Source organism: Bubalus bubalis, chromosome 18, assembly GCF_019923935.1.
Source record: "Bubalus bubalis isolate 160015118507 breed Murrah chromosome 18, NDDB_SH_1, whole genome shotgun sequence".
In the NCBI taxonomy this organism is placed as follows: Eukaryota; Metazoa; Chordata; class Mammalia; order Artiodactyla; family Bovidae; genus Bubalus; species Bubalus bubalis.
In genome coordinates, this window is record NC_059174.1 from 37,571,551 (window position 1) to 37,578,143 (window position 6,593).

At 45.3% G+C, this 6,593-nt stretch overlaps 1 long non-coding RNA gene across 1 annotated transcript; it reads right to left on the reverse strand.

Annotated features, from left to right (window-relative positions):
- Window positions 1-230: 230 nt before the first annotated feature.
- On the reverse strand, window positions 231-4,963 carry LOC102400340. Its single transcript, XR_327707.4, has 3 exons — window positions 4,082-4,963; window positions 3,311-3,482; window positions 231-3,042 (listed from the first exon to the last, which is right to left on the reverse strand). It is a non-coding gene; the product is annotated as an uncharacterized LOC102400340 (long non-coding RNA).
- Window positions 4,964-6,593: the final 1,630 nt, after the last annotated feature.

Below are 6,593 nucleotides of genomic sequence, written 5' to 3' on the forward strand. Positions count from 1 at the left end.
CCCTAGTGGCTCTGTGGTAAAGAATCTGACTGCAGGGCAGAAGACGTGGGTTCGATCGCTGATCCAGGAAGATCCCCTGGAGAAGGAAATGGCAACCCACTCCAGTATTCTTGCCTGGTAAATCCCATGGACAGAGGAGCCTGGTGGGCTACAGCCCATGGGGTCACAAAAGAGATGGACATGACTTAGCAACTACACAACAACAGCAAGCAATGACCTGAGCAGTTAAATGGGGAAGTAGAAATGAAAACAGTGTTCTGTGTAGAGATGCAAAAGGGGATAAAGTAAAGACACAGCATGTGTAGACCAACCTTTGGCTAAACTAGATTTTCAAGAAAGAAGGAGAGAGGAGCAAATAGCAGGGAGTGGAAAGTTCAGGAGGGTTCCTGCCACTGCCAGTTGGAACTTAGCAGTGGCTCTTAATTGCTGGCAGGACACAGGGAACATTTTCAAATTGCACATGACTACAGATTACACAGACTATACGATGTAAATCTCATAGGGAAGAAGTGAGGTGGGGGGACGATCGAGGATCAGAAATGCAGGATGCATCAGGTCAGTGCTTCTGAAGAGGATTTTTTATGAGAACCTATGACAAACAATAAAATGGAATCAGATTAAGACTCAGAGGACCCGTGAATGCCTCTTGCTAGCTTTCAACCCTAGGCAATTTCATCACCTCTCTGAGCCTAGGATCCTCATCTATAAAATAAGCTAAATACTAACTATCTTGCCTGGTTGTGGTGAGAATTAAACAGGATAATACGTGTGAAGAGCACCCTGGAAATTGGAAAGCCCTGTGCAATTGTGTGAGAAGATGGGCCCTCTTGCTGCCCTTCATCGTTTGCTGAGGTGCCTTTTCCGGTTGAAGTTATTTCAGATGCTGTGGAAAAGGTTTCTTCCAAACTAAAGGCAGGATCTCTCTTTTCTGGGGATGTCTATCTTTTTTTTTTTTCCCTATCTTTTTTTTTACTTGCAATGAAGAGTTCTGTGGATAAATAAGAAGAGAAATGTTTTTAATTTTTTTTAATGTTAAAATAGGACTAATCACTACCTTAAATATTGGAGGGGATACACATGAAAATATTCAAACATATTTCTTTCTAAATATTTAATCCTCCCACTTATAACCTGTGTGAAAAATCTCTGTTGTGTGATCACTACCTTAGATAATGAAGACATTAGACCCTGCCTGCTAAGGTGCCAGTGACCAGCCGACCAACAAGCCCTCCAAATATCCATTTCCTCCCCCGCTTGATTGTTTTAAATTAGCACTTCTCTCTCTGTCCAACAAAACACACTCCCATGATATTTGCCATGCAGTTGCTAATATCTATATTTTTTAATTAAAACATTTCTCAGAAAGACTTGGCATTTAAAAAACTACAAAGTTAACAAAAAACACCTGTGGTAGCTATTTTAGACTAAAATGAAGATTGCAAACCAGCACACCGTAGGCCCAGGCTGTCCCCACAGACAGATGTGCTTTATTTGATCTGTAGACTGTTTAGAAAATAACACTAATAACAGCCAACATTTAAAATTTGATTTTTTTTTATATTTAAACATACCAATTTCTACTGCCTCTTGGAACACTGGAAGATCAGGCAACACAAGGCAGGGCCTTTATTCCCCTAAATAAAAACAAATGGCTCTGTCTCCATGTCATTCCAAGCCCTGTGTATGTGGGTGTGTATGTGTGTGTGACTCAGTTGTGTCTGACTCTTTGTGACCCCACGCCTCCTTAGGCTGGTACCCACAGATCCCTGGAGATTTCAAAGTGTGTGACCCCTGGGTTAAAGTCAAACCAAGTATAACACAACGGAAGGGGAGAAGTTTGTTTCTAACAATAGTGACTAAAATAAAGAAAAAGGAAGTCCCAATACCTGGGCTGGAGTACCTGATTGTTAGCTCTTAGCATTCTGTCTGCCTTAGTACAGGGCTCTACAGCAGTGGAAGTTAAATCTTTTCCTTTGTGTACTTAGTTGTATGATAGAGATTAAAATAAAAGGAACAACTTCCTTTGGGAAAGGCCAAAAGCATAGCCCCAAAGAAAAATTTGTATTACTTCAAAAGCTGAGGCAAGCAGCCAAAAGATTCCAGAAGGCTCTTCCTAGCCTCACAAGGTCAAGAAACTTTGATGACCTGTGACGGCATGCAAAGACATCTGGTAGACCACACTTGACAGTTCAGAAGATAAAGCTCATTCTCAGTTTTATTAACACAGACTTACTGGCCATGGCCGGTCTTTGCGACACAGAAGAAATTCCCAAGCAGTGCATTCTTGGGCTCTTGTCAAGTGGTCTGTTGTCTGTGGAATTTCCTATTCTCCAGCCCCAGAACAGAAAGCAACATCCACCCCCCCACCCACCTCGGCTTTGGCCGACATGAGATTTAAAGAGGATCATTTGTTTTCATTACAGCCCCTTGAAGCCCTTCCTTCCCTCCTCATTAATGAATTTCCAGTCTTTCATCAAAAAACAAAAACAAAAAAACAAACACAAAAAGGGACCTGACAGAGGACATGGTTAAGTGGCTGGCGCGCGTAGCAGTGCCGGCTTGAAAGAGAGGAGACGGCCATTTACTGATTGTAGGGAGGGGTTGACATCCTTGGTTAGTATGCTAATTTCATCTCCTGCATTTAACATTCAGATCAGGTCCGGACAGGCCCTCCAGAGCAGCAGAGTCCAGGAATGGGTGGCTGTCTGCCTTGCAGCGTTGAACAGTCTCTGCATGAATTACATAAATGCCCCAACATTCTGTCTGCTCTGACTTCACTCTCTTCCTTCCTCTCTAAAGACACACAGACAACAGAGCCATACACATGTGAGCACACACTCCACATGATGCTGTCACATGCAAACACACACACACACACACACAGACCCTACAGACATAGGTCTCTATGAATGCTGAAGACATGCAGTGTAAGATATCCGAGTCATCCACAACTGGCTTAATTTCTCCTCGTTTGAGTCTCCAAGGCACACTTCTGCAGGATGTATGTCTCCTGCTCAGGAAACTTGCAATGTACTGAGGTATCTGAAATAAGGAAGCAATATGAAGAGTAAATCCCCAGGGAAAAGGAACACATCTTTCTATTGACCTTCCAGTCCCAGAAATCCTTACCGGGGAAAAAACAAAAAAAAAACTCTACTCATCTGTAGGGGCACCAGATAGCTCAGTTAACTGAACACCCAGAAAGAAGAAAGAGCCAGGTCATTTTATTCCTTGGGGTACCCACTTTGTCATGGTGTGTTTGGGACCCTGTGTTAAACGAGTATTTCATCCTGGTTGGTTTTGGACTCACCAAGCCACAGCTGGGTGACAAGGGAAAAGGAATCCCAAACTCGCTCCCACATGGCGGTCCAAATGGCAAAGATAAGTCACCTGGCACAGTTTGCCTAGCGCCCAGACATCAGAAAACTGAATTTCCTCAGCCTCTTTTTCCTAGCATTTTTCTGTAGCATTGCAGCAGTTTCCTGTAGACAAACAGAATCAGCAGCTCCTGTTATCAGAAGGCACATTTTGGGGTTGCTTTGAATAGACAGAAGCTATTTTGAGCAAGCAGGAGCTCCAGTTAAAAGGAAAGGAAAGGTTGGTTTTTAATGTTTTGTTTTGTTTTCTCAAAGTGTGACATAACCGTGTCATCTGGCATGCCTTGGTTCCTTCCTCTGGCTACTCTGGTGGACCCTGGTCCTGACCCCTGGTGCCCACACAATATTCCACTTTTGGCTGAGGAACACCGGGCAGTTCCTGTGGGAGCTTCCGACAGGAGCGATGGGTGTTTTCTCCAAGCTGCGGACTTGATTTGCCTCGATTTTTTTTTTTTTTTTTTTTGGCTCTGGTCCAAGATGTTTTCCTGTCATCATTTCACTGTCTTTTCCAGTAATCCCTTTTTTAAACATGGCCAACAATTAGTCGATTTATCTCCACCACCAACACCACCCCCCAGCCCCATCTCCACGCAAACACGCTCTCCACTGAGCCCCATCACTGTCTTGTTTTGCCTTGAAGTCTAAGAAATTACAGCTTCTCATTAGCTGGAGAGCACGTTTGGAACGGCTTTGTATTTACTCACTTAGTAAGTGATGCTGGCCTTTTTAATTATTCTCCCTCCGCGTGCCATCACAGAGCTGCAAGCTGTTCCAGGCAAGCCAAGCGACTGCGTGTCCTCCGCCAGGCAGTTGGAAGTAATCGTGTTTTACCTCACTGCTGCTGCTTTCTTCCTCTCCTGTCAGCAAGCCAAGGAATCCCCCCAAAGCTCTTACGTAGGAGATACCAAAACTGTGAGTCACTTCTGGCTCCCCAAGCAGAGGGAGCCCAGGGCACCGTGAACGGAACAGCAGACCCAAGATGGGGGTTTCCTCCCAGCCAAGCCCTGGGACCAGATGTGCAGCCATGGCTTGGTTTTTCTTGCTGTTGCTCCCTCTTTCTCCTCCACCCTCATCCGCTCCTTCGTTTGCCAGCTTCTTCCTCTTTCTTCCTTTCTGTGTTGCCGACAGCCGCAGACCCAGCAAGAGCTGGGTCCCTCTCGCCTTCTGTTGTTTTTTTCTCCCCTGCAGCAGGCTTTGGCTGCTACCTCTGCAAGCTGGATCACCAAAGACACACGACTCCCTCACAATGAATAATCAATACAGATATTGATCTGTGGAAAATGTTTGTAAATTCCTGAAAGGGAATCGGGAGCAGGGGGCAGGGAGGCTCGTGGGGGACGACGACTGGAGTGCCGGTGGCGGAAGGCAGCCGAACTGGATTTGGATCCCAAGGCTGGCTGGCTCCGAGGTGACGGTACCGGAATGCGTGCGAACGAGGGTGCGCGCGTGTGAGTGCGCGGGTGACGCCGGTGTTGTGTATGCCCCTTTCTCTACAGCTGCTTTCCCTGAAGAATCAAGAGCCAAATGGTCGGGAGCCCCTGTCAGTGCCATGCCTTGGCTGCGGGCCAGCACTGTTTTGTTTTCATTATCACACGCTACTTTGCAATTTGCATAAATACAGGGTTATTTTTTATCGTGTCGCCCAAAAGATAAAAAAAAAAATAGAAGTCTTTGTTGTGTGCAAGAGGGGCTTGCTGCCTACTCATCATGGCTAAGGATTTAGCGTATGTGGAGGGCTCCAGAAGAAATACCGGCAAAGAAGTGGTAATCACAGAGACGAAAGAATACAGGAGAGCCGAAAAGAGGAATTAAAAGATAACCGCAGGGGATTCAACTTGATGGAACCAAATATTAGGAATACGTTTTCCTCTGTGGAGGAGTGGTAGCGCCTTAGAAAAGCGAAGAAGAAATAAAGACCACCAAGGTCTAACCAGTGGCCTATAGTATACACATGTCACTCTTTAACGACTGGAATGAGCGATTTATCTTTGGTGGACATTGAACGCAAATTTGTTTTCTCTGCCCTCATCCAAAGCCTAGAAAGAATGGAAACAGATGGAGCATTTCCAGCAGACAGGATGTTTCAGAACTTGGTCTGTTTTCTACTCTTCCCTACAGCTTAAGCAGCTCAACCAAATCTCCAGAGCTGCATTTGCCCTAGTATTGAATGGAATTTGCATCCTCCCTTTGGCTTTTTCACCTTCAGGAAAGTGGGTACAACAGAGTCTTAAGCTAAATAGCAAGCTTTGGGTGGCTTTCTTCCTGAATGCTCAGAGTCCTGGCTGCAGACAGAGATGAGGCCTCCTGAAGTTATGCCCCCAAGTGGATGGCAGGTGTGCTCTCGGGTCCCAGGAAGCAGCAGCTTATTTCAGAAAAGCTTCTAGCTCTCTCAGGCCGTTGGATGGCCCCCCTTCCCTTTGGTTTCCGGTCCTTTCACCTCTCGCCCACTCACTCTGTTTCTGTGATTCGTAGTAAAACCTCTCTCGGATCATCCTACTCTTTTCTATTGCTGTTCTGTATTCTCCTGCCCTGGTGACAGAAGGGTGGCACCTCCTTTGAGATAGCTATCTAGAGTGAGACCTCTGCATGAGGACTCAATTCCAGCACCCCTGTCCTGGAAGGAGCCATTCACTTTATCAGCCAGCAGCAGCCTCAGGAGGAACACGGATTTTTTTTTTTTTTTTATTCCTTTTCTGGCTTCTGATTAGCTCCAGCAATCTAATTAGCAGAGGAATTTATATCACACAGGCCAAGGTGCCCCTACTCATCACAGCGGCTCAAGCCCACTCTTAAATTCTGTCAATAGTACGTCTTCCCGTGACATGGATTAATTACAGTGCCAAGCCTTCCCGAGTAGGTCTACCCGTGAAAGTGTATGTGATTATCAGAATTAAAGAAGAGGCAAAAAGAATGACTTTTGTGTATCACTACATGATGCATGAAGGCTGCGTTGTGCATCCTCCTTCCTGTGGGTCTCACGTTGTTCTAGTGTGTATCAAAAAGGCCAAGGGAGTATTATGGAGGATTCAAAAGTGGCTTAATTATGGCCCACCCATGCATTTTCTTCCTATCATTGATTGACATACGTATCATGAAACTTCAGAGCTCTTAGAGACTGACTAATTTCCTGCCTCCAGTGTATACTTCCCCCAAAAGAGTTAAACTATTTAAAATAGCTCCATGGAGAGAAATGACATTATCTTCATTGGTATTCCA